At 48.7% G+C, this 19,834-nt stretch overlaps 1 protein-coding gene across 14 annotated transcripts in view; it reads left to right on the top strand.

Moving 5' to 3' along the window:
* ARHGEF9 (Cdc42 guanine nucleotide exchange factor 9) overlaps window positions 1-19,834 on the top strand; it is a 214,450-nt gene that overhangs the window by 104,590 nt on the left and 90,026 nt on the right. The gene's annotated exons all lie outside the window — the stretch shown is intronic.

Here is a 19,834-nt window from a genome sequence, read left to right as displayed (position 1 = left end):
CCAGTTTTGGAGAGCATTACCCCTGCGTTGTCGGAGACACCACAGTGACAGCACGTGTACCCCTTGCTGTTCGGGAGGGTCAGAGGGCCAGGCTTGTGTGGGGAGCCCTGGCTGGGGGGTCTCGGGGGGTTCAGAGCTCCCAGCATAGCAGAGTCCACGAGCAGAAAAGTCTGCCCGTGCCCATGTGGAAGGTCCCGTGTGCTTTAGTGCCTGCCCCTTCTTTCATATCAGCTGAGACATGTATAACATAACGTATAGGCTGCTGGCAACGATTGTGTTTCTATTTTGGGCAGCATCTCTGGCTAAGTAAAGCAGGGGCTGCACTGCAAGCCGCTTCGCTCTGCGATCTTGAGTCCCTGAGAACTGAACTGCTTCTCTAGCCCTGGTGCCTTCCTCTAGGACCTGGCCAGGACTTGCAAGCAGACAGTTGTAACCCCGATGGGTGCTTGGGGGAGAAGCAAAACGTTCTCAATAGATGGCATCACCCCCTGCCCCAGCACAGGGTAAGGCAGCCTGACCCTTTATTTATTTCTTTTAAATTTTTGTTTGGTTAAAACCCAAAGTTAATTTTTAGGTCATTTATTGTTATTACATCATCTTACTGCCCCACCACACGCATGGGCAGCTGTGTGCTTCAGCATCCTTTCCTTCCGGAGCTGCCACGGGGAGCTCTGTGGTTTTACCGCAGGGGGTCTGGGGGTGGATGGGTCCTTCCCGCTTTGATTCCAGCGGGCAAAGCAGCGTGCCCGACTGTCCTGTTGCCTCTCAAAGCAGCGTGCCCGACTGTCCTGTTGCCCCTCAAAGCAGCGTGCCCGACTGTCCTGTTGCCCCTCAAAGCAGCGTGCCCGACTGTCCTGTTGCCCCTCAAAGCAGCGTGCCCGACTGTCCTGTTGCCCCTCAAAGCAGCGTGCCCGACTGTCCTGTTGCCTCTCAAAGCAGCGTGCCCGACTGTCCTGTTGCCCCTCAAAGCAGTGTGCCCGACTGTCCTGTTGCCCCTCAAAGCAGCGTGCCCGACTGTCCTGTTGCCCCTCAAAGCAGCGTGCCCGACTGTCCTGTTGCCTCTCAAAGCAGCGTGCCCGACTGTCCTGTTGCCCCTCAAAGCAGCGTGCCCGACTGTCCTGTTGCCCCTCAAAGCAGCGTGCCCGACTGTCCTGTTGTCTCTCAACACCGTGGCCTCCGTGCTCAGATCTGCTTCCCTGCCTGCCTTGTGTGGTGACCTTTGCAGAGCATGGCCTGCCTGGAATGATGAGGATAATTGTCATAGGGTTTGCACCGTGGGCAGGGATGTCCCCGGGCATCCTGGCTGTGCCCCGTGCCACCAGAGAGCCGGCTCAGCCTCACCAGGCGTCAAGTAAAAATCCCTGAATGTTGCTGATTGGGTTTGTTTGCACCATCGATACCCCAAAAGTGTCTGTTTCTAAAGGGTTAAGTGCCTCCTGGTGCCAGTTGCTGGGTCTCTAAGCCGCTCTGAGGGAGCTGGGCTCACACTGGGAAGATGCTTGGAGAGCAATCAGCTGAACCATTGACCACTTTGAAAGCAGCAAAGATCCTGTGGAGGGGGTGTTTCTTATAACTGAAAAAATGCAACATGGTCTCAGCTGCACAAATATAAATTTAGAGAAATACCCTATGGATCAGTCTTTTACCCTGGTAAGCAGTGGGCTCATTTGCTGGGCCTATCTGTAGAAAAGTTTTGTTAAGTAAAATTGTTCAGAAGCAGGTTTTTTTCAAGGATTTCTGTGGACCACGTTCCCCATGTTATTTCTGATGTTTCAACCCCTCCTGTATTGTATTCAGTGGATCTGACAAGGTTTTCGTAATAGGTTTTGTACTGAAGTTTCTGTTCTGATAGTGAATTTAGGGAAGGCTTGTTATCTAAAATTCTTTCTTCCTGGCTTGATAAGGTGCTGATTAATTTTATGCAACTCTTTTTCCTTATCTAGTGGAGCTTCAGTCAGTGTAATTTTGGAAAAGTGTGATCAATCTTTAATGTTTGTTTTAAAGTCTTTTTCCCAAACCTTTCAGGCCCTTCTTTTGAGAAGTTCTGTGAGCATTAAGTTAAAAAGTAACAATTATAGAACAGGTTCTGAATCCAGATGAAACGTTTTAAAGTTTCCGTGAAACAAGAAAGAGCATCCTTTAAACGGCTTTGGACTCTGATGTAGTTTTAGGAATTAAGTTAGAATTTTATTACTCTAGTGTTGGATGTATGCAAAGCTGGATGCATAAACCAGAGGGTACTAATGATGCCTGTATGTAGGGATGCGTGTGTGTACCTGTCTGATACAGGGATGAAGGAGGGGCCGGCTCTCTCTATAAGGTGAGGAGGGTCAGGGGCTGGGTCTTGGTGAGGATGGGGCCGTTTTGGGCACAGGGACACCAGGCCAGGGCAGCGGGAAACTCGGCTGTCATCACCAGAGAGCCTCTGCCTTGCTTTCCTGATCAGTTGACATCTGCATGGATTTTCAGTCTCCTCCGGTCCAGGGTGGATGCATCTCTCATCTGGTGCCCAGCAGCAGATCGATCCCATCTCCTGGCCACCAAGGGTTTTGCAGAGGCATCTATCTGAAAGCCTTTCCTAAAGAATTTAAAGTACACAGAGGGGCAGAGAGAAGAAACGAAACCTCGTGAACCTGCAGGCTCGGAACAAATATGCTTAAGATTAACCGGCTGCCTTGTAAGGCTTCAGCCAGGAGGAGCCTGGCTTCCTCGGGGCATAGCTGGAGCCTGGGAACTGTATTCACGGACTGAGCCCCTGGATTTCTGCATTTTGGAAGCGCTGGCCTCGCTCCCCCGCTGCAGGGGTGGGTGCTGACGACCGGGTGCGGGTGCCATCCCCCCGACATGGGATGTCACTCAGCCCACTGCCATTTGCACATCGGCCCAGTGGCCCCAACTGTCACAAAAGCCATTTTCCCAGCTCGATGTTAAGCTCAGCATGAGGCTGTGTCTGGTCCCCAGGGCCCAGGTTTGGCTGGAGGTTGCAGGCGGTGCATTCCTGGTGCTTCTTATTTTACCATCTCCCCCTGTAGCTTCCTGGTTTCTTGTTCACCTGCTACTCTCTGTGTTGAAGAGTTGTTGCGTTTTGCCCCAGAAAATGGTGATGGATTCATCTATCTCCAGCGTGTTTTTTAGAACAGATGCCGGGCTCTCCCTCTTTCCTCCTCACACACGAATGTGCGTATGTGTGCATGCATGTGCAGGCATTTGTGCATCTTCACATCTATTTCTTTTGACATATACAGGGAACCTTGTATATTAAAACACATGTGCATATGTTTTCCTTCCCAGATATATTTTGGAAAATATGAGTCAGCAGCAGGCGAGAACACATTACATAATCTCGGGGAGTGAAGAAAAGCTTGCCATTTATTAGGAGGGAGGCTGTCTGCAAGCAGCATTTTCTAACATCATTTTGTTACCACACTTTGGTGCGTGCTTCTCGGTCAAGTGGCCTTATTTCCATCGTACGCGGTCGTGTCCAATGCAGAAATGTAGCTGCAATAGCCTTGGGTTTTATGTTTTTAAACCCCGCAGTAAGAATAGCAGAGTTACAGGGCTGTGGTGATGATAACGACTTTTCTCCTCTTCCTTAACATGTTTTCCTGCAAAGACACTGCGATTTTCCTTTTTGGTTCCCCCCACTCCCCACCTCCTGCTGTTTTCTCTAAAATCTCAGCGCTGAGAGAAATCACACATGAGAGCAGCTGGAAATAAATGTTGCCCCCTCCGCCTCCCCCCTGCTCGCGGCCACCCACCTCCACCGCCTCCACCTCCATGGGAGAGTGAAGTCAACATCCACTTTTAGCCTCGTCTCCTGCTCTCGCACGCTCTCCCTGCGACTCGTTTCCAGCGCTTTGCAGAGCGCGGTGCCTGCGCCTGCCTGCCTGGAATTCGGAGGGGGTTGAACACTATTTTAACGGCTTCTGGTGCTTGTCTGGTGCTGTCGGTGGTCATGCTATAACATAAGGGGGTGAGAGAGGACATGCAGGTTTCTTTCTAAGCATCACGGGGAGCGTCATGAATTATAGAGAGACAGAGGAGCGCGAACAAAACAAACCAGTAAGGTGGATCTGGCTCAGTCAGCGGCGATGTCGGGGGTTTGGATCCTCCATCCCGGGCTGCAGCGGGTGTTGTGTGGCGGAGGCCGGGAAGCCGCGGGGCACCGAGCAAGCCGGTGTTTGGGTGCTCTTATCCCCTCTCATGCCCTATCTCGGTTTCTCCATCTCTAACGCCAGGCTGAATTCCAGGCTGCTCAGTCAAATCCCCGCATTCCTGAAGGATGCTTCAAAAGCCTAGGAGGGTAATAGGAACTAGCGGAGTTAAAGGAAAGAAAGAAAAGGACTTGTTTATTTTTAATTTGTACAAAAACCCCAAAAGGTTCTGAACTGCTTTCATCTCCCAGGGCACTGCAAATACTTGTGCTGTGGCTAAGCTAGCGGTTGCCTTTCAAGCAAAGAGAAAGCTCTGTTGTGGTTTTAAAATATCAAAGCCTTCCCAAGGAGGCAGCAAATTGCCATGTGGGCTGAAAGCAGGAGTGCAAGTAGCTCCGTGCCCTGTCTGGGACAGTGTCTGAGCCACACGCTGTAGAGAAAATTGAGAGAGACACGATAATTGATGGTAACGGAATAACCTGTTTATCCAGAGCGCTCTGTCTTCACCCCCATTAGCTTGCGGGTTTCTGATGCTTGGGGACAAGAGAGTTTAAATTGTCTGCATTTTTAAAACCACAAAAATCTCTGCAATAACCGGGAAATTCTTAGGAGCTCAGCAGAAGGGATGTGCTCTTCGGTCCAGCGTCCATCAGAGCTCTCTGTATTTATTTTATTTAAAAGCCTGGTTTGAGCTCTGTTTATCTGCCCAGTGTTTGGAGCAACTGGGGGGTTATAAAGTGCTCCTGGGGCTGCAGTTTGGGGGAGCTGCCCCCAGTTTCCAGCCTCTCCGCAGCCTCATGGGTGATGCTGCAGAGGCCATTCGCCTTTCTACATCTTTGTTTTTCCTCCTGTAAAATGTGCAGAAGGAAATTGCCCTTTCCTGTTAACTGATTTGACAGCTGAGGATGAAGAGTTCTGTATCAAAGGCAGAAGGGATTATGGGGGACTGAGGGTTGCTGAGAAATGCCCTTTGCAGGCAAAGGCGAGAGGGGGAGCTGGGTTTATGGGGGGCTATGGCAGAGCAGGGCACCCACCCAGGCTGCTCCCTCCTTTCCTGAAAAGCAACGCCTTGAATTCCACCTGAGATCCCAAATGATGTCAGCAGGATCCACCAAAGATTCATTTGGTGTTGGATATTTTGCATATTCCACGTCAGATTGCACCATTACTGTTTGCACTGTTTTAAACAGCGTTCAGCTAGGTAAAGGTCTCCATACCTCTTCAGAGCCTTCAATCATTACTCACTAATAATACAGTTGCTCTCTCTTATTAATTCATACAAATCAGGCTTTTTTGTTTCTCTAAGCCTTTTGTGGTTTCTGTGCAGTTAAGAATTTAATCTGCATTAAGGAGAAATACCTAAGTAAAAATAGTAGCTTTGCAGTAGTAGCTTTGCAGGCCAATGGTACCTGGGGTGGGTTAGAAGGGGGTGGTCAGTAGGTCAGAGAGGTTCTCCTGCCCCTCTGCTCTGCCCTGGGGAGACCACACCTGGAATCTTGTGTCCAGTTGTGGCCCCTCAGTTCCAGCAGGACAGGGAACTGCTGCAGAGAGTCCAGCGCAGCCACCAAGATGCTGAAGGGAGTGGAGCATCTCCCGTGTGAGGAAAGGCTGAGGGAGCTGGGGCTCTGGAGCTGGACAAGAGGAGACTGAGGGGGGACTCATTCATGGGGATCAATATGGAAAGGGGGAGTGTCAGGAGGATGGAGCCAGGCTCTTCTGGTGACAACCAGTGACAGGACAAGGGGTAATGGGTGCAAACTGGAACACAGGAGGTTCCACTTAAATTTGAGAAGAAACTTGTTCCCGGTGAGGGTGTCAGAGCCTGGCCCAGGCTGCCCAGGGAGGTTGTGGAGTCTCCTTCTGTGCAGACATTCCAACCCGCCTGGACACCTTCCTGTGTAACCTCATCTGGGTGTTCCTGCTCCATGGGGGGATTGCACTGGATGAGCTTTACAGGTCCCTTCCAACCCCTGACATTCTGGGATTCTGTGATTCTCTTGTGGCTGAAGCTGCAGGGCAGAACCATTCATGGTAGCCAGTAGTCCTCACCTCATAGCCAGCAATGGGAGAGGAGAGGCTGGTGGTGCAGGAGATGAATGGTACAGAAGGCACGTGGAGCAGCCCAGCCCTGCTGGGAACGGTGGGATCCCGTTGTCTCCTGGAGACTTGCTGTCTCTCCGGAGTGACATGAGCTCACGTCTTACTTGCCACATCTTTCCTTTTAGAGCTGCTCTGTTTGGCCATCCCCTCCCCAAAGGGAAGGTTCTTCCCTGGGGCACGTTCCCTCCTGTTTTGTGGAACCTGGCAGGAATTGTCTGTACTGGTTAGTCTCAGATGGTCATGAAAGACTTCCCCTCGTTCCTTTGAACAGTTCTCCACAGCTGAAGGCATCTCACCATCACTAGCAGTGCTTTTGCTTCCTTTTATTTCCCCTTGTTCCTTTCTGTTTCTACTGCAGACAGTTTTACCTTTGCAGGGTTTTTTTTCCACATCAGGTTGAAATTCAAGCAAAAATAATACTTGACATTCTTCATTCCAGCATTCCAAAAATGTTTTCTGAAGTTGGGTTACTTAGAAGCCTTTGTGCTGTATAAATACTTGAGTACTTTTTCTATTTTAAAATGGAAATGGGTGCCTGAAAACCCTTAAAAGTCAAATGAAGATCAGAGGCTTGGGACTACTAGCAGTTTTCTCTATTATCCTCAGGAGCTCTTTCGTGAGGTTGTGTAGGGTGAGTACAAAGGGGCTGCTGTGCTGATCAGAGCCCTGTGCATCTGTAAAACTCAGTCCTGATGCTCCTGCGGGCTGGGCCTGGTGTCTGACGTTCCCGCTGCTGGCCTGACTGGGAATCCCATGTTTTAGCGTCTTGTTTTTACAACCATTCCTGTGCAACAACAGCCGGCAAATGGCTGGAGTGGGGCTGATGGCAGCATTGCCCTTTTTCGCGGTAGCTGGACTTGCTTCACAAGCTTTTCAGCAAAGCAAGGCTGTTTTTCTGAAGTCCGTCCTTTCTCACTGTTTTCCTCCCTCCCCGTGGCTTATGAGCAGGAACCAGGACAATAGATGGACGTTTGTGTCCTGGAGGCTTGCGACAAGGGCATCCTGAGGGTTCAGGGCAGCTCACAAAACAATTGCCTCTGATAAATGCTCAGAGGCTTTCTCAGCAGCTGTAGTCAATGCTCATGGTGGGTATTTTCACCACTGACCAGCTATTCATTGGGAAATGTGACAAGGCTGTGTAAGCCACCAACAGCATAACCCTTGTAGTAATAAAACATAAAAATGGATGCAGAGCGATTTGAGCAGAAGAAGAGTGCAAAGAAGACGATGGTTAAAATCCAGGGAGTGGCTGCTGAAATGCAAAAGGATCTAGAAAGCAAAGATGCAAAAATAAAATCCGAAGCGGAAACGATAACGTTTTTACAGCATTGTGTAACTCATTTTAATTGCAATCCATCTAGAAATCTATTTGAGGCAAGAAATCAATTCAAAATTGTAGAGCAAAGCACTGTTCTTCCAGATGTTTGAAGCTTTCTGGATTGTTATTTTCAGCTTCTTTCCGCAGTTTATTTGAATTCCTTCTCCCTTGCTGTGGCCATGGAAAGAACCCCCAGGTTGTGTTGCATGTGGGGCAGTAGGTGGGGCGTCCTGGGGCTTTCAGCTCTGAACTTTCCCTCTTGTTGTCTCTTGAGAAACACCATGAGGTGGTTGTACTGGTGAGCTCGAGGGCTTGGAAGCTGGAAGCCCCAGGGTTTCTGTAGGATACCCCAGCTCTGGAGAGGACCGTGCTGTGTCTTCCAGGCTAGACTGAGGTGGTCAGGATGGACTCCTGCTTTCCTGAGGCAGTACTTGTGTGTGAGTGGTAAGAGCTGGGACCATACTGTGCTATTTACTCCCATCACCTCTTTTAAATACATTTGGTCAGATTGTGCAAAACAGGCATTATAGCTGCCTAATCGTCTGGTACTTACCTTTCACCATACATAATCTTAAGACCCTGTTTAAGTCTCTCTGTGTTAAAAGCTTCTGGTGTTTGGCAGGTTATGGTTTGCGTGTTTTGGCGGTAATAAGTCCTGAATCTCACAGATGTCATCAGTGTCATTCCCAGCAGTCTCCTGAAAGGCCAGCCTGGTGCACCTGACATTTCTCTTGCATTTGGTGGCATTTGTGAAGGAGGTTTTACCTTGTTTCTTGTCCATCTTGAGCATTCAGGGCTGCTGACAGTGATGTGCATTGAATCCAGGTCTTGGCAAGCGCTGTGCAGAGACTGAAGCTGCAGTGTGTCCGGGCAAGGCTCAGCTCTGCTGCCAAGCCACCCTGTATCGTGGGACAAGCATCCTTCTCCTGGAGGTGGGCTCTGCTTCACCCTGGCTGTTGTGGCTTTTTCCGACCCATTGCTTAGCCAAGCTCACAATTTGGCTTTGTGTCATGCAGTGTAGGGGAAAGGGACCTGGGGGTCCTGGGGACAGCAGGATGACCATGAGCCAGCACTGGGCCCTTGTGGCCAGGAAGGCCAATGGTACCTGGGGTGGGTTAGAAGGGGGTGGTCAGTAGGTCAGAGAGGTTCTCCTGCCCCTCTGCTCTGCCCTGGGGAGACCACACCTGGAATATTGTGTCCAGTTGTGGCCCCTCAGTTCCAGCAGGACAGGGAACTGCTGGAGAGAGTCCAACGCAGCCACCAAGATGCTGGAGGGAGTGGAGCATCTCCCGTGTGAGGAAAGGCTGAAGGAGCTGGGGCTCTGGAGCTGGACAAGAGGAGACTGAGGGGGGACTCATTCCTGGGGATCAGTATGGAAAGGGGGAGTGTCAGGAGGATGGAGCCAGGCTCTTCTGGGTGACAACCGGTGACAGGACAAGGGGCAATGGGTGCAAACTGGAACACAGGAGGTCCCACTTAAATATGAGAAGAAACTTGTTCCTGGTGAGGGTGGCAGAGCCTGGCCCAGGCTGCCCAGGGAGGTTGTGGAGTCTCCTTCTGTGCAGACATTCCAACCCGCCTGGACACCTTCCTGTGTAACCTCATCTGGGTGTTCCTGCTCCATGGGGGGATTGCACTGGATGAGCTTTCCAGGTCCCTTCCAACCCCTGACATTCTGGGATTCTTTGTGATTCTGTGATTGCTGACTAAGTTCCTCTGCTTTGTGCATCAGGGACTCGAGGAGCAAGCCGCTCGCTGGCTGCTTCCAGAATGTCCCTGTAGCCTTGGTGTCCTCCTGCCTCATGTGCTGCGTGGAGTGCGGTCCTGGGAGCTGAACTCAAGCTGTGGGGCAAGAAACAATCAACCCAGGAGGCAAACCAGGCTCCTCAAAGATCAGACATCTGTTTGGAGATCAGGTGTACAGACAGGTGAAGGTTTGAGGCAGGAATTCAAGGAAACAGGAGGCTTTCCTGACAACCAGACACTTAAAAAAGGTTTCCCAGCAGAATGGCCCAAAACTTAAGCCGTCAGCTCCAGATGTGCAATATCTCCTCTAACCTCCCTCCTCGCTTCCCAGTGTGTCCTCCTGGTCTTGTCTCTTTGGGGCTGTCCTTACATGCCTGACAGAAGTGTGTCTGTCACGGCTCCGTCCCCAGCTGCCCTCCCGCTCGGGTGGGAGACACGTCCGTGCTGGGACAGCACAGCACCGTTTGGCTGCTGAGTCTTTTCACATTAGTGGTAGATCCAGTCTCTACTCCTTGTTTCTGCTGACAGGCTATTAAATGCATTCATGTTTAAATGCCTGGCTTAGGGCAACAGAGTTGTGGAAAGAGGGTTTGCTGGAGGTTTACCAAGTCAGGGTGAATCTGCGGAGAAACCATGCATAGTTCGAGGAGGAGGTGAGGAAAGGGGAGATGCCGGCTTTCCAAACTGAGAGAGTGCAGGTGAAAGAGGGAGAAATTACAACACAGGAGGTACAACTAAGTATAGAAGAGTGGTGTTATAAAGGGAAAACTGGGTCTGGAGATCAGGACAAATTACAGCATGCAGAAAATGTAATCCACTAGGCCATGGATTTGTATTTCTGGAAAATAACTGAAGTGCCTTTTCACGGGGGACAGTTCTTATGAGTTTGGAGCAAATACCGGGAACAGGTACTCAAGGGAACAGTCTTCCTTTGGCTTTGAGCAAAACAGTTGATTCAAATGGGGGGTTTTTTGAGCACAGAGCCCCCCAAATTACAAGGAGCACTGGCTTTCCTCGCACGCAGGCAAATCTGGGCAGCACAGCTTAATGAAGGGGCAGCACCAGCAGCATTTGCACAAAATAGAGTTTATTCTAATGCTAACTGCAGAGAGGAGCAATAAACCTCCCAAGCGCAGATGGATTCACAAGGAGAAGGGCTCTGGAAATGGGCTGTTGGTAACACTGGAGCAGACAGGAGGGGAATATTTTAGTATTATTACCTGGAGTGGATTCAAGCTTTGAACAGACGATAGGATTTGCCAGTTTGACTCGGCTAGAAAGCTGGGCATTGGAGACATGCAAGCCAAGCGGCCCCGTCCATCACTGCCTGCTGTGTCCACCAGTGCTTTGTGAACATGAAAAGGCTGATAAAGTAAAAGCTCAAGGTTTGGTTTGGTGATGATGCTGGTCTAGACTGTGGTTATAGGTGCTAGAAGCCTATGCTGCAGCTAAGTCTTGGTTTTGGCACCGGTCCTAAAGAAGAAGAAACAAATAAGGAGATACTTCATATGCTGGAATCAGTGTTTTGATTACTGCTTTTGAAGATTGATAGAGGTGGATTTGGCTGTAAGAAAAGGATTTATCTTGGCAGTTCAATAGCCTGATCTCTGTAGTGCAGTCAGAAGTCCCCTGGATTTATGGATGACCTTAGAAAGCCCAGGCAGTATTTGGTCAGCCGGTGTGCTAGACAGACAGGGCTATAGAGTCTTATCTGTGTCCAGCAGCCTCAATATCTTATTTCTAAAAAGGCTCCTATATTCATTACCAAGAGCATCAGGTTCTTCTTCTAACACACAAAAAAAAGCCTTAATACTTAAATAATTCTGTTCCATCCTATGCTACTTATTCATAAACTCTACCTACTTTATGCTGGTGCATAAATACAGAACAGACTATTTTTCTCCATTTTCTTTACCTGCAGTAGCACCAGCCATTTTAAAACCATGAGCTGAAACTCCCGAATTCTTGCAAATCCCGAGGAAGCCAATGGCAGAGAACACTGGGCAAGGAATCTGGGAGTCTGGAAACGAGCCCAAGACCTTTGAAACTATGAACCAGGTTCTTGGTCAATGAAGGCTTCTGAGCTTTTCGAATTTGTTAAGAAGTACGAGATTCTCGTAATGACCATATTTTAGTCTTTCATCTGAGACTTATCATGTATCGAAAAAAGGCATTGACAATTTAAACCTATGCACTGCACTTTCAGGAGGATTATTTTGAACTAATAGTAAATATGCGACCATTTTCTGGAGAAAAACATAAAGGTTTAATCTCTTTAGAGTTTGTATTAATGAATACGGTCAGGCATTTAAAGTGCTTTTTACACATACTCACTACCCATCCAAGCCCAAGAAAAGGCTATTTTTTGCTACCTGATGTAATGAAAAGTAAAGAATATAAAGTCCTTGTTGGCTGTTGCGTGCTCACAAACGCCCATAGTGTGCAACAGGACATTTATTTGCAGCCACACGTGTCTGAAATTGCCTGCACGGGTGGGGTGGCCGTGTGGATGGGTAGTCACACGTGTACGGAGCGATGTAAAGGTGACCGCGCACCGAGTTGTGTGCGGCTTCAGAGAACCAAGTATACACACGTTACTGTGTCACGCATTTGGACACATGGGATTCTTATGAAGTTTCTTACGTGTGCGGTTATTGCAGGTACGGAGACAGAGCTCTGCTGCTCACAGATCTGCATGGAGATGCCTGCCCACTGGCTTAGATCCATGGTATTTTAGTGCTGCTCTGAAGATTGCCTCTAAAAATTCCCCAGCATTTATCCAAAAACAGCACCAGTAGCCTTAAACTCGACTCATTTCCTTTACATGGGATCGCGAAGCTCATCAATAGCAATCTCAGGCTGCAATGAACACAAAGACTTCTTGGATTTGACACCCTTGTAGTAAATAGGGCATTACTAATACAATAGCAGTAATAAACCACAATGTGTGAATTTAGAGAGTTAGAAATGATTGTGTTTGTGGTCCTTTTCCTTTGGTAGCAGGTATTATTTCTAGTGCCAGCAGAATGGTTTAGGTAATATTAGCTTGTTACTTTATGGAATCAATGAACGGCATCATTGAACAGGTTTGTGCCTGGGGACTGACAAATGCTCAGGTGCTTTTGTACCTCTGTGGTTACTTTTATTAACTGGCATGAGCTTAAAAGACAAGGTGGAACCCAGGAGATCGCGGCTGCTGCTCCTGTTGCTGCAGGACGAAGCTCTAACCAGTTCATTGAAGGCTTGGCCCAGCAAGTTGTCTCGGAGCTTTTCGTTTTCTTTTCAGCAGGACTGTCACGTATGATAGAGGGACTCAGAGGGGCCAGTTTTACCTTTAAAGTCTAGGTTTAATTTTTTTCTGTTCAAAAAAATGTGTTTCGACAGTTTGTCACATCGGCTCAGCCTGCCGTGTCGTGGGCAGTGAAGTGTTAGGAAGGAAAAGCAAAAAGTATTTTGATGAAGGATCAAGTCAAGTCACTAATGTTTTCTGAACATCTCCTGCGCTGCCCTCGGCCCGCGCAGACACGCGCCCGCTCCTCCGGCTCTGCTCCCCGCGACAGCTTCTGGAGGTGCTGTTTGGGGAGGTTTGGGGAAGGGTTTTGAAGGGGATTTGCTGGAGGTTTGTGCTTTGTAGCAGAGACATTTCACCAGCTTCTCCTGAATTGAAGTCTCCATCGTGTGCTTATTTTTGAACTGAGGAGGAGGAGGGAGGGAGGGGAGGTATCATCATTAGGCATTTTTGTAGCTATGGAGAGCAGGGAAGGCAAAGTCTGTGTATCACAAGAGACTCTAAATCTCCGTGTTTGGGTTCAAGAAAAGCACAAAAAAAGTCTTTTTTTTAAAAAACATTTAATTATTTACCTTCATGCTGCTGATGAATCAACTGAGAGAACTACAAAAGATAATGTACTTCTATTTTTATATCTTATACTAATGCGGTTCAGGCTAGAATTTTCCTCCGTGTGATTGGCTAAAACAAGGTAGGCAAAATTCAGAGGGAGAGGAGGAGGAGGAGGGAGCGAGATGCTAAATATTTAGCAGTGTGCATGCATGCGGTTTGGAGAAAATGTGCAACGCTTTAGTGAAGCAGAGCGCTGGGAAAGCAAGAAGAGAAGCATTTTATTCATGTAAAATGATGAGCAGAGGCTGGGCCTCTCCGGGCAGATCTGTGGCGCGGGGCGGCTGGAGGCAGCGGCGCTGTCAGGCCGGAGCTGCTGGCTCGATTACTTGGCAGGGCTGCAGAGCGGCGGGTTGGTGCACCAGCACTGTGTTGCACAGCCCTTGCCACCAGCCTGGGCTCGCTTGCTTTCTGTAAAGCATCCTCTGTGACTTGGCAGGACTCGAGCGCTCCATCAAAAGTTCATTAGTATGTTTGGTGAGAGACACACGGCTGCGTACAGCCCGCTAGCAAACACCAGGGAGAGGAATATAATGGGCAAGAGTAGATCAAAGAGAGCACAAAATGTCTAGAGCCTTTGCTGTTAGTGGAGAAACGGCTGTGGAGGAGAGAACAGGGGGACAGGTAGTGGTGCGGGGGTTTAGGCCTGACTTGTGTTGCAGGAACAACCCCACGTTCCAGTGTAAGTTGGGGAATGACCTGTTGGGGAGCAGTGCAGGGGAAAGGGACCTGGAGGGACAGCAGGGTGACCATGAGCCAGCACTGGGCCCCTGTGGCCAGGAAGGCCAATGGTAGCTGGGGTGGGTTAGAAGGGGGTGGTCAGTAGGTCAGAGAGGTTCTCCTGCCCCTCTGCTCTGCCCTGGGGAGACCACACCTGGAATATTGTGTCCAGTTGTGGCCCCTCAGTTCCAGCAGGACAGGGAACTGCTGGAGAGAGTCCAGCGCAGCCACCAAGATGCTGAAGGGAGTGGAGCATCTCCCGTGTGAGGAAAGGCTGAGGGAGCTGGGGCTCTGGAGCTGGACAAGAGGAGACTGAGGGGGGACTCATTCCTGGGGATCAATATGGAAAGGGGGAGTGTCAGGAGGACGGAGCCAGGCTCTTCTCGGTGACAACCAGTGACAGGACAAGGGGCAGTGGGTACAAACTGAAACACAGGAGGTTCCATTTAAATTTCAGAAGAAACTTCTTGATGGGGAGGGTGCCACAGCCTTGAACAGGCTGCCCAGGGGGGTTGTGGAGTCTCCTTCTGTGCAGACATTCCAACCCGCCTGGACACCTTCCTGTGTAACCTCATCTGGGTGTTCCTGCTCCATGGGGGGATTGCACTGGATGAGCTTTCCAGGGCCCTTCCAACCCCTGACATTCTGGGATTCTGTGCCACGTTAATCTTACCCGCAGTATTTGGCACAGGGGCACTGCAGAGATTGATCTCTCCTAACTGCCTCAGCTGGGCGGCTGCTCGATGACGCTGTATGAGCTGGGGGCTGCTGGTTGTTGTGGCTCAGCATCCAGATGACAATCAAACCTAAAGCCTCTGTATCTGATAGCACCTTCTCCAGCAATTTCAGTCCCAGACAGCGGAGGTTTGGCCTCACTGCTTGAAACCGGGCTGTGCTGGGAGCGGGCCTGGGAGGATTTGGTTTGCAGCTCCCATGAAATCAGAAATGAGACGTGGGGTTGTGTATGGAGCAACCCATGTGAGCTGGTTCTTTCAGAGGTGAGAACCCGCTCCCAAACTGCTCAAATGCTTCAGAAAGAGTCGAATTAAAGCTCTGAGCATTTGACATTTTCTTTCATAATAAAAGAGAGGGAGCAATCAACATACTGAGCCAGTGAGTGATTTTATTAATTTGCTGAACTGCAGCGCTGTCATTCAGTAGAAAATAAGACATCATTTTTTATTTGTGAAACATGAGTGGGGAAAGTAAAGTGTAAATTACAAACCAGCAACATTTGCTTCAATTTTCCAGCAGCTGATTTGAGCTAACCCAAGGGACCTGAAGGCCACAGGTCCTCAGTGTCCTTGCTTATATTTGGGGAGTAATAATGTGCAATATCTGCACCTAAGAGAAAGCAGCTGTGATATTTCAATATGTGGCTAGTTTTTGGGTTGACCTCCTTTGAAGGGGACAGAGAGAGGATGCGCATCCAGTGAGGACAAACAAGGGAAATGCAGAGGGTGCTTGAAGAGTCACCCTCGGATAACACAAGATCTATATAGAAATTTGTCCTCTTAAAAGTGTGTTTTATAGTGCCCATAAAAAGAGCTGTTAATAAAATTAATTTGGAATGGAAGGGCAACGTGGAAAGATGAAATTTTACAGCCCTGACATACAGTAGATGAAACGTGTAAATCCAGCCCTGGCTGGGAGTGTCTGGAAAGCGTCACCGTTTGACCCCAGGTAATGGTGCAGCTTCAGTCCAACTGGACGGATCCCCACACCACCATTACCGTAACTCATGTCCCTGCTCGAAGATGGAATTGCCAAGGCCAAAGCCAAAGGAGATCTATGGAAAATGTAAATACGAGGGAAAGTGGGCAACATGAACACGCGCGGCACTGAGGTTTGTCATCTGATGCTGTTAAGTTTCAAGGATCCTTGACAGCTTATTTTAGCTTTTCAGGAAAAGTTCGATGTCGAGAATGAGAAGAGCTTAGAATGTTAGGAAAGCACCGAGTTAATATGGGAAATAGGAAATGGTGAACTTGGGCGCAGAGGAAGCACAGAACCCGATAGCATGGAGAGGCGGCTGATGTTTGATAAATGCTGACGGCTGGTTCGCAGGAGCTGTGCTTGTGCTTCCATCCTTTTAAACACTGAAGAAATAGACTTTTTATTTGGTTAGTGTCTTGGACCTATAAAACTGAAAGTCATAATACTCTGTAAAACATTTGAGGCTATTTGGGAATATAACATTCCTTATTAAAGTCCATGGGTTTTAGAGACTTATTAGGTTTTCATAGCAGCGTAGGGGTATGACCTCTGTAATATTTAACAGATTACTTGAAAAATTGACAGCAATTTAACAAGAAGAGCTGCCACCTTGGTGCTCCAGCTCTTCCGTTTCTCTCCTGTCTAGAGTTAAGTTCATAATGGTCTAACTGAACCTTTTAGTTGCTAAAAAGAGATTGTTGTGGTCTGACATAGGGGACTAGTTTGTGGCAGCTGTTTTATCAGAACCATTGTCCATGGCTGGAATAACAAAGTGAAATGTCAATAACTACAGTATTTTGTAGAAGGTCAGAAATTGTCAGTCTTTGCATATTTTCAAGGTTACTTTTTGGCTGTTACAACAAAATAGACTGTTATTTGGGAGCTGCAGGGAACACAAAACCCCGTGGGTAGGGAGGAGACGTACCAGTCGTTTGGCAGCTGATGTTACCTGGCGTCTGTTTGCACCTCATATAAAGTGAAGACCCGAGTCCAAAGCGTGTTGGCTGCAAGCCTGCAATCCAGCAACAGAGATGTTTTTCTGTCTGAAAATCAGAAGAACAGATCTGTTTAAGATAGAAATGCTACGCATCAGAATTCTGTGGTGCTGCCATTTTTCCTCCTCCGGGATGCCAGGTTTGTCTTTCGTCTTGTTTTCTCTTTATTTCTAAATTAAATTTTCCCGGTTTGCTGCACCAAGCAGAGGATGTTGTCACATCTGCAAGCAGAATATTCCATTTCTTGCATTCTTCCCTGTTCTGTGAATTGTGCTGCTGCAGCCCTGTGCATTGTCAGGGTGAGCATCGCTCTGTCAGCGGCACTTCGGAAGATCAGCCAGAATAAATATTATTGCATTTCTTTAATACGTAATATTTCCTAAGGTGAAATAAGAACGTGGCTGCCTTTCTTCTGCAAGAAGCTCAAGTGAGCGTTGAGAGAGGCTGGAGAGTAGTATGCTACAGGAGTGTGCAGTCTTTTAACTGTTCCCTAATAGATGAATAATACTTGGCTGTTCAGTGTAGAACAGCGAGTTTCTTTAGGGGTCCCTCTTTTTAATATTGCCTTCTCAGCTGAGTCTGAACTGAGAATTAATTACTATAATACCTTCTCCTCCCAAACCCTCCATCCCTGAGGCTGGTCCATTGCAAAGCCAGCAAGTGAGCAGCCTTCGGCCTCTAGTCATGACTGCTCGGGACTGATGAGCTCTTAAACCAGAGGAATTCAAAAGGTGTTTTGATATACGTAAGAAGGGATTTCCACCCTGGGTCTGGCACATAGTTATCTGGAAGGCGCAGCTGCTTGGAGGGGCAAGTTCTCGGTAGAGGGACAGAGGTGGGAAATGCCGCAGCGCCGCACGTGTTATCTGTACATTGAGATAACGTCATCACATCCCAGACCCTTTGTGTCAGGGTCTTTGGAAGATAGATTCAAAAGAAGCAGCTTGGTCTGAAGCTTGTTTAGAGCAGAAACACTTTGCTGGGAGCAAAGGATCTGTCAGGCGAGGAGGGGATGCTGGCACGGCTGCAAAGCCCAGCGTTGTCCCTTAGCCGTGGGTTAACTGCTCTGCGCTGGCTGGGGGATTTATCCATGTGCTCTGGAGTCAGTGGCACAATCCCAGCTGTGCTCTTGCACATTTATTTTTGTTCAAAAGTGGGGATTAAATTTAAAAAAACAACCAAGCAACCAAAAAGCACAACTGAGCAAAATCTCCTGGCTGGGTTGTTTGGGGGTTAAGGGGACTGAGCACCCAGCAGAGTTGCTCTTCCCATCAGAGTGTAGCAAATTGTGCTGTGAGATCTTGCGGGTGATGGAGAACGGGAAAGATCAATCTGAACCTGCAGTTAGCCCTAATGAAGATGCTTTCCGTTCCTCTCTGGCGGAGGATGTGTGCTCACAGCCTGGCATGTCACCAAAATACTAACATTTTTGGCAGGCGACCAAGCCGACCGTCCACCCCACCTTGTCCTCCCTCAGCTGAGTCTGAGCTTGGTTTGCTCTGGGTTTATTAATATGCTAATCCTCCTGCTAGGCTGCACTGGGCCCCACTCGCCAGGCTTGTGGCTAATATCTGCAGTCGCTGCAGGAAAAAGGTGGTTGCCTTTCTGTGTCATTAACACAGTGAAAGAAAGCAAGGGAGGCGTGTGATCGAGATGGCACAGAGGATTTGGAGGCGTGAGCCTCCTTTCTTTGGGGCCTTCATTATATTCTGTGTAGAACTCTTGAATAGTGAGTGCATGGTGACAGTAATTACTGCTGTGGTGTACACATGAACCTTCATCTGTCAGAAACCACGTGTGCACACGTGTGCCCGTGTACACGCACATGCACAGAAATTCTTAGTGTTTGGAAGTCAATCAAAGCAACAGAAGCGCAAAAGCTCAGAGCAAACCTTGGTTGCAAATCTTTTAGAAATACCACTGAAAGAAAGAGAATTCCGTGCAGGACACACACAAAAAAGTCAAAACCCAAAAAACCCCAAACAACAAGCACCAAAGCAAACCCCAAAAAGCAACGAAGGAGGAAACTCCCTCTGGGTTTCAGCTCATGAATTACCAGCTGCCCGCAGTTTTCTCTGCAAAACATCCCTTGGGTCCCTCTCAGTCTGGTGTTATTTCCAGCGCTGATGGCAAGTGGAGGTGCAGCAAATCCGGCACCTCTTGGGCAGGAGCCCCGGCAGCATCCCCCGGCTGCCACCTTGTTTGCTAAGGTTCTGATCTTTAAGGTGCTGAGCAGCAGAGTTAAAAATAACAGGAAGAAATGTCTCTTCTACAAGGCACAAATAAAAAGCGGACGGTTGAGATAACAGTAATTTAAAGACTCCTGTTGCTGCCTTGGGCGCTGCAGTGGAAGGAGTTGCACGTGCACAGCAGTTTTCCCCATGGACAGCAGGTGCTTTCCTCATTGTCCAGCTGGGCAAATCCAGCTTTCATTTGTCTTCAGTTTCTTTATTTTTCTGTAGCATTTCTCAGGCTCAATCTGTGCTCCTAAGCCCTGCTGCACTAGATTTGCAGTGTGAAAAGAGCACGTCAGAGGGCGTGGGGGGTGGGTTTGTATTGTGTTGAGCTAAATTACTATTAAAAATCCATGCCGTTAGAGAAAATGAGTTTCTGTCCTGGTTGAAACGAGGAATTTGGGATGAGATGCTGTAAACTGCTTAGGAGCTTAAAATGCAAGGTCTGTGTACAGACCCTGGCATCACCGTTTAGGCACCGCAGAGGAATTTGTTCTTTGGTTTTGGAAACGGCAGACAAGCGATGCCGAGGTGCTTTGCAACCCGGCTCCGACCTGGCCCAGATGCGGCCGCCGTGCTCGTGGCTCTGCTGGGGCGTTTGCCTGCAGCCCGTCAGGTCTTCGGGATGGAGGTACAGCTTTGTGAGTGTTTGCATCAAGGTAGCATTGCACAAAGCTCGGTAGCGTTGGGGAATGAGGACCTGGTGGAGGTCTCCAGTTTAGATCCTCTACAAAGACATTTGCAGAGCAGCCTTGCAAAGCAAACTCCCAAGGCAAGTTTCCGCACGCTTGCATCATCTGCATAAGTATAAATCTGTGTTTCCCAATAAAGCTCTGTTAATAAGAGCACTGTGCAAGGCAACGCTGAAATTAAAGCTGCTAAAGACTTGTCGGAAGAGCACTAAGCAGCGAGGGGAGATGAGGAGGGTGCCGGAGCTGTTGTGCAGCTGATGT

The sequence above is a fragment of the Columba livia genome, chromosome 12 (assembly GCF_036013475.1).
Source record: "Columba livia isolate bColLiv1 breed racing homer chromosome 12, bColLiv1.pat.W.v2, whole genome shotgun sequence".
NCBI lineage: Eukaryota > Metazoa > Chordata > Aves > Columbiformes > Columbidae > Columba > Columba livia.
The sequence above is the reverse complement of the archived record's forward strand: the minus strand, read 5'-3'. Positions and strand labels throughout refer to the sequence as shown.